Here is an 8,357-nt window from a genome sequence, read left to right as displayed (position 1 = left end):
AACCTTAACATGCGTCAATTTTGTCCAACTGCTTGTGAATATAGTGCTTGACTAGTTGTTTTGGTTAGGAAATGTGTGATAGTTCCATAGTTCCTGGTATGTCAATGAATTTGAGTATTGGTTTGCAACTATTAGTAATATTTATATGATTCATTATTATGCACATTGTGGAGGACGAAGGCATTTGTTCTTTTAGGTAGCCTCCAGATATTGTAGATACATTTGTTCCCTTCTTGCTACCCATATTGTTGCCTTGACCTTTTGTTGTTTATTAGCCGCATTACAAGCCTATTTTGCCCCATTGGTTACTAGTCCCAAGCTTGGCTTGGGGGAGCTATTAGTGAGTGAGGTGAGGGAGTTTGTAGTGTGCTTATTATTTGCACAATTTGGGTGGGTTTTGAGAAGTTGTTTGTTTTTGATCATGTTTATTTTTGATGAGTTTGAGAGTTATATTTTCTTGAAAAAATAAAGCATGATATTATGAAAAAAAAGAGAAGTTCAAGAAAAAAAATGTGAAAAAAATAATTGAACTTTGAAAGAAAGAAAAAATGTTCAAATGTTCCAGTTGGAGGTTGATCAAAAGAAAAATAATAGAGCTTGAATGAAAAAAAATATTCAAGTTTGGAAAATAAAGTTTTTATTCACTCTACTTCTTCATTATTATATTTATGAGTGAAATTGTAAGTGTTGGGATTGTTTTATATTGTTTGGAGTATATTTGGTTGATGTTTAGAGTTGGTTATGTAGGAGATGTTGATCATTATTTATTTTGATCATGGGTTTTTGATAGGATTTGGCTCCCTTAAGCATAACTTTTCTCTCACTTGTTCCCAAATGATTCCTACCCTTTCCCTAGCCTAACATTACAAGCTTTAAAGACCTTCCGACCTTTGTGCGTAGAATTGTATGAATGTGAAAGTGTTATTTATCAATGCAATTTATGATTTGGCATATTTCGAGTCGACTAGTAGGATTGAGCGTTCATTGTTTTATACACACGAGAGTGTGAGTTGGGAGGTCATGTTCACATAAAGGGGTAGTTGGAGAGCGATCGAGTACATCTTTTACTCGCCACATAAATGAGAGTTGAGTGTGTGAGCACTAGTCTTGAATTCTATATGCTCTTATGGTTTGCTCTGTTTGACAATTGTTAGGGAAGATTGGTAATTAGAGGGATTTGACTGGTTGATTCTGAAGCATGTTTATTTGATTTACCCTAGATCATTTGTGCTTGATTTTTACTTTTGGGGTGAAGTATATTTATTGATTCATAGATGAGATCTTTGCTTAGGGACAAGCAAAGGTTTGGCGTGGGGGAGTTTGATGTGTCTATTTTATATTGTATTTTACCCCCGTCCCTTGGTCGTAATTAGTAGTGTTTTTGGCTCTTTAGAGCCACTTTTATTACTAATTGGTGTTTTCTAGTGTTTTCGTAGATTTGGTTGACTTTTGCAGGGATTTATGCTTTTGGAGTATTTTTCCGAGATATTTTGGAGCAATCACGAACATTGGAGAAGCACGACCAAAGTTTATAGCCCAGGGCCGGTTAGGGCCATCGAACCGGTGATTAAGGGCTCGGTATAGGTGATACCGGGGAATTTGGACCGAGTATTCAAGACCCAAAGAGGAAACCCAGATTGGCCCGAAGAAATGGAGCCTAATCGTAGTCCAAATAGTGGCCCAAGAGAGCCGCCCGGCCAAAAACGCTGGCGCCCGGAGGCGCGCCCGGCCGGGCGGGAGAAGCAAAGGTCGGCGCCCGGCCAAAAAGGCTGGCGCCCGGAGGCGCTCCCGGCTGGGCGAGAGAAGCAAAGGCTGGCGCCCGAAGGCGCGCCTGATCGGGTGGTGCCTTGCCCGATCGGACGCGTGTATTTCTTAGGAGATGTTTAACGTAGTTTTAATTTTTTTAATTTAGGATTTTGTACGGAGTATAAATACTCCTCCGTAATACGTTTTTAGGGACTCTACCTCTTCTTCTTCTCCTCTTTACTTTTTTTACTCTCTTAATTATTCTCTTAGAATTCTCTCTCTAAACCTTTGTTCTTAATTCTACTTTTAATTCCAAATTTGTTTTTGGTAACGATTCCTCTTCTCTTAATCTTAGTTATTTATTCTATTCCTTTAATCATGTCTTATTTTATTGCTTTGATTTGTTTAGTTTTTAATATGTGTGAGTAGTTTAATTTCTAGGGTTTATGGGGATCTAATAAATAATTTGAAGGGGTAAATTATTGTTGTTGATTATCAATGCTAGATTAATTTCCTATTAATTGATTTAATGCTCTGTGACTAGATTAGGACTATCTTTTATGCATGAGTTTGACAATATTGATTCAAGAATCGAGAGATGAGAATTAATGTTTAGGTCTAGTTTCAATAGGCAAGTTAATTTATAAATGGTTAAGTCAAGATTCGAGAGAATGAGATTTAATAATATAAATTAATTGTGTGATTGTAATACGTAGCGAGAGCCCTTTACAATCTGGTTAATTGATGCATTGATGATTGACTATTATTGATTATTGGTATTGCATGATAATTTCTTATTGGATTGTTTTAATGTTTTACAATTGCGGCTTGTAAAAGTATAGCAATATTAAATTGATGAATCGAGCAGATGTTATTTTGATATTAAAGGCTATTTTCAATAAGAACTTAGATCTAGTAAATTGCGAGAGCCTGTTAGATCTATGTTGATTAATAAATTGCGAGAGCCTGTTAATCATGTTATTTATGCAATGTCAATGATTAATTACTATGTTTTACCCTGGAGTATTATTTATTGGTGAACCTATGCCCTAGATCCTTCCATATATTGTTATCTTCCTATTCTCACCTTAGTAGTTTAGTTTCTTACTTAATTATAAATATTGGTTACTTAAATAATTTAGATTATAATAATAAATTAGAATTAAAAAGACCTATTTCCCTGTGGAGTTCGACCCTACTTCCCTATCTACTTTAGTTAGAGATTTAGGTAATTATTTTTTATTAGGGGATACGACTTTACCCTGTCAGACCCCTATGCCCCTTATGACTTTTTGGCTTTTAGGAGCCAATTGGACCGTATAGAGATGGGGCAAGGGAGAGTAGAGGGCATGGTGCAAAACCTAGATTCTAGGTTAAGCACCTTGGATAGTCGGGTAGGTCATATAGAGAGGAACCTTGGGAGGGGTCTATACCCCATGTATGATGACTATGCACGCCGATGGGCTATTCCCCCCGAAGCTTTAGTTCCCTACTAGTTCCAATACCCCAAGGAGGGTATTCCACCCCCGGAGCATTTGGTACTTATGTGGACTACTCTTCAGTCCATGGATATGGGGTGATGCTCCTTTTGGGTATGGGGGGAAATGTGAACCCTAACTACTTTGCAGGTGGTTTGAGTTATGGTGGTGCTGGAACGAGCCAGGGTGGTGCCGGCTCGAGCTATGGAGGAGGGTACGAGAGGATGGATGATGATGAGGAGTAGCTTCTCCTAGCTACCTTCCCAAGTTAATGAGGGCATTGCTTGATTTGGCTTGGGGGAGATTTCTTGTATATATGGTAACTCTCTTTCTCTCTTCTCTATTTATTGCTTTCCAAGTGTAGTTTTTATTGCTTTCCTTTATGAAAAAAATACAAAAAAATTTGAAAAAAAAAAAAAATTCAAAAAATATGTTCCAATGAATTGTAAATCATGCTTCCTTGTGTCCCATACTTAGAAAGCTTTGTGAATTTGTTGATCATGATTGAATTTTAATTTTTTGGATTCCTAAACATGCGTCAATTTTGCCAACTATTTGTGAATATAGTGCTTGACTAGTTGATTTGGTTAGGAATGTGTGTTAGTTCCTGGTATGTCAATGAATTTGAGTATTGGTTTACAATTATCAGTAATGTTTATATAGCTCAATATTATGCACATTGAGGAGGACGAAGGCATTTGTTCTCTTAGGAAGCCTTCAGACGATATTAGATACATTTGTTCCCTTCTTGTTACCCATGTTGTTTGTTGTGCCCTTTTATTGTTTATTTAGCAACATTACAAGCCTATATGAGCCCCATTGGTTACTAGTCCCAAGCTTGGCTTGGGGGAGCTATTAGTTGGTGAGGTGAGGGAGTTGTGGTGTGCATATTATTTGCACAATGTGGGAATAAAAGAAGAGTGATTGTTCTTTGATATTATGATTGGAAAATATTGATGTTTTGTGTTACAAAGTTTAAAAATTCCAATATGTGGTAAAAAGAAAAAAAAAAAAGAAAAAAAGAAGAGCAAAAGGAAAAAAAAGTTTTTCATATGTTCAAATGTTCTATTTGAAGGTTGTTCAAGAAAAAAAAAAGAAAAAAAAATCAAAAAAAAGAGTTCAAGTTTGAAAAAAAAGAAAGAAAAAGAATAAGTGGTTCAAAGTTTGTTTTAATTCACTCTATTCCATATTATCATATTTTGTGAGTGAATATGTAAGTGTTGGGATTGTGTTGTATACATGATTGTTTGGTGAACTTTTGTGGAGTTGAGTTGTGATTGGAGATTTTGGTCATCACTTGTTGTGACCTTGGGTTTTATTAGGATATGGCTCCCTTAAGCATGGCTTTACTCTTACATTTTCCTAAAAATCCTTACATTACAAGCTTTAAAGACCTTCCGACCTTTGTGCATAGAGTTTATGAATGTGAAAGTGTTGTTTATCAATGCAAGTTATGACTTGACATATTTCGAGTCGACTAGTAGGTTGAGCGTTCATTGTTTTAAACACACGAGAGTGTGAGATAGGAGGGAATTGTTCACAAATAAAGGGGTTGGTTGGAGAGCGATCGAGTACATCTTTTACTCGCCACATAAATGAGAGTTGAGTGTGTGAGCACTAGTCTTGAATTATATATGCTCATGTGGTTTGCTTTACTTGACAATTGTTGGGGATGAAGGATAATTAGATGAATGAGATTGATTGACATTGAAGCATGTTCATTAGATTTATCTTGAATCGTTTGTGCTTGATTTTGTTTATTGGGATGAGGCATGTTTTATATATTCATTGATGAGCTCTTTGCTTAGGGGCAAGCAAAGGTTTGGCTTAGGGGAGTTTGATATCTCCAATTTATATAGAGTTTTACCCCTGTCCCATGGTCATAATTAGTAGTGTTTTTGGCTCTGTAGGGCCACTTTTATTACTAATTTGTGTTTTCTAGTGTTTTCGTAGTTTTAGTTGAGTTTTATAGGAAATTGCACTTTTGGAGCATTTTCCAGGGTTTTCATGGATCAACTACGGAAGTTAGAAGGACACGACCACTCTTGAAGCCCAAGATCGGTGAGAGCCGGTGATTAAGGGCTCGTTATGTGATACCGAGGCTATTGGATCAATTAATCAAGACCTGATGAGGAAATCCGGATTGGGCCGAGGAATCGAGCCCAATCGAAATCCAAGCCTCGAAGAAGAAGCCGAGCCCGATCGGGAAAGCATACGCCCGATCGGGCGGCTGCGCACATAAGCACCCTCAAGGAAGAAGCGCGCCCGATCGGGTGAGCGTAAGCTCGATCGGGCGCAGCACACCAGCAGTGGGCAGAGCAAAAAGGCGAGCCCGATCGGGCGTCCCCTCGCCCGATCGGGCGCGTGTTTTTCTTAGAAGACTGATTAGTTTTGTTTTAGTTTTTTTAGGAAGGTTTAAGTACGAATTATGTACGTAAATTCTGATTACCTTCTCTTTTAGATTTTCTCTCTCTACTTAGGATATTTTCTCTCTCTTAAATTCTCTCTCTTCTTTGTTCTTAATTACTTTCATTAATCCAGATTTCTTTTTTGGTAACAATTTCTTCTCTTTTAATTTCAGTTATTTTATTTACTTCTTTCATTATGCCTTGCTTTATTTATTTGATTAGTTTAGTTATGATAATTCTTGAGTAGTTTTATTTCTAGGGTTTATGGGGATCTAATAAATATTATGAAGGGGTAAATTTGTGATTGTTAATTATCAATGCTTGGTTAATTTCCTATTGATTGATTTAATGCTATGCAATTAGGTTTGGCCAGATTTAATTGTATGAGTTTAGCAATATTAATTCGAGAATCGACAGATGAGAATTGATGTTTAGGCTTAGTTTCAATAGGCGGACTAATTATAAATGGTTAAGTTGAGATTTGACAGATGAGATTTAATACCGGTAAATTAACTCTGTGATTATAATACGTAGCGAAAGCCCTTTATAATCTGATTAATAAATGCTTGATGATTGCTTATTATGATTTGCCCTGGATTATTGTTTATTAGTGAACCTATGCCCTAGGTCTTTTAATATTTAATTTCTCCCTATTTTATTTCCTCCGATCTTATTCTTCGTAGTATAGACTTTATTCACAACAATATTGGTTACATAGATAATTTAGATTATAATAATTAATTAGGAGTAGAAAGACTTGTTTCCCTTTGGATTCGACCCTACTTCCCTATCTACTTTAGTTAGAGGACTTAGGTAATTACTTTTGATTAGGGCCTTAGGGGATACGACTTTACCCTGTCAGCGGCTCCCTACTTTCCTTGTCCCTAATCATATATGTCGATTCTCACTTCCTATGAGTGCCAAGGATATTCACAACATGATTTAACGTAGGCGCACTTCGAACGACGCCTACAATGTCAAAATAGCATGTCTTGTCATGGGTTTTAAGTATTCTATGATAATGATGATCGTCTAGTCACTAGTGTAATCAGACTCTTTAGTAAACGTACTCCCCTTCCGTATTCTCACTCACCTATTTCACTGTATTTACCTTCTAAAAGCTTTCTTCTTTTTTCAATCTCAATTGACTTGCATTATCTTCTGCTCGTACATTTACCTCCTAAAAACAAAAAATTGACGTTAGTTTCTTCTTCATTTTTCAATCTCAATTATAAAATTTCCAAATAAATCTGATCATCAAAGAAATGTTGGACAACCAACAATTATAACCTAAAAATATATTCTTAACATAATATGTGACATGTTCTACAATATGGATAAAATTTGTTTAGATATTTTATTTTTTTTTTTAAGGAAGATGGAAACTTTTATTCAACAACAAAGCAAAATTACATAAGATTGATTTTCCGTTTACTTTTGTTTTAATTATGTCTTTGAAGATACCATTAGTAAATGCAAATATCAAATCAAGTTATGTCTTTGAAGATACCACTAATAAATGTAAATAACATTAAATTTCTATTTTGCTTTGAATATCATTCATTCATAAACCCTCATTTTGTCAAACCTTCTAGGTGCCACTAATAAATGCAAATATCTCATTCTTCTACATCTTATTAGAATCCTTTATGAAACGACATTTAAATACTACCACTATATGAAAAATTGATACTAATAATAAGATATAACTACATTTTGAAACAATTCTAATAAAATGTTGGTATGTCCTAGAAAGATAGAGCCAAAGTCAAGTGATTCAACTCAAGCACCCAATGTTTCCAAATTAGACCAACTTCATACCTTTCCGGCATAAACCTTATATCTCAAATAGGTTTTTTTCACTTTTAAAAGTAGGGTGAAAGTTCGGTTTGCGGTTTGGATTATAGCCAAAACCGATCCAATCCAAATTAATTCAGTTTTGGATTTCTCAGACTGAATCCAAACTGAAATAAGATTCGATCCAATCCAAACCAAACTGAATTAATTCAATTTTGCTAATTAGAATCCAATCCAAACTGAAATTTGTTCCATTCTATCGCAACATTTAAACCCAAAACCCGAAATTCACCCAAAAATTTCCTACAATCGCTGAACCTTTTTTGTTAACTACATTCTTTGTGAGAGAGATATTGAGAAAGGAGAATTGAGAATTAGGTTTTTTTTTTTAATTTTGGTTTATATATGAAAGGAGAAAGGGATTAAGATACTTTGTAAAAGAAAGTAGGCTTAGGCCCCATTCACTTCACCTTATTTTTGCTGAACTGAAATTATTTATACTGAATTGAAATTATTTTTGCTGAACTTAAATTATTATTTACTTAACTTAAATTTTTTACTGAACTGAAATTAATTTTATCTGAACTGAAATCATTTTTGCTGAATAGAAATTAATTTTACAGATTTTCTATAGTATATCTTCTTTAAGTTTACTGAATTTTACTGAACTGAAATTATTTTTACTGAACTGAATATTTTTGTTGAACTAAACTTATTTTTACTGAACTTAAATTAATTTTACTGAACTAAAATTATTTTTGCTGAATATTATTTATTTAAGGTGAAGTGAACAGGGCCTTAATGTAATAGATCGAAATTTCAGTTTAAGATTCGGTTTTCGGTTTTTTAAATCCCCAAACCGTAATCCATATTTTTTAATTTTTTCAAACCGATCAAATTCGAATTTCAAATAAATCCAAACCGAAAT

This window comes from Chenopodium quinoa, unplaced genomic scaffold, assembly GCF_001683475.1.
Source record: "Chenopodium quinoa cultivar QQ74 unplaced genomic scaffold, ASM168347v1, whole genome shotgun sequence".
Classification (NCBI taxonomy): domain Eukaryota; kingdom Viridiplantae; phylum Streptophyta; class Magnoliopsida; order Caryophyllales; family Amaranthaceae; genus Chenopodium; species Chenopodium quinoa.
This window is presented reverse-complemented; position numbering follows the sequence as displayed.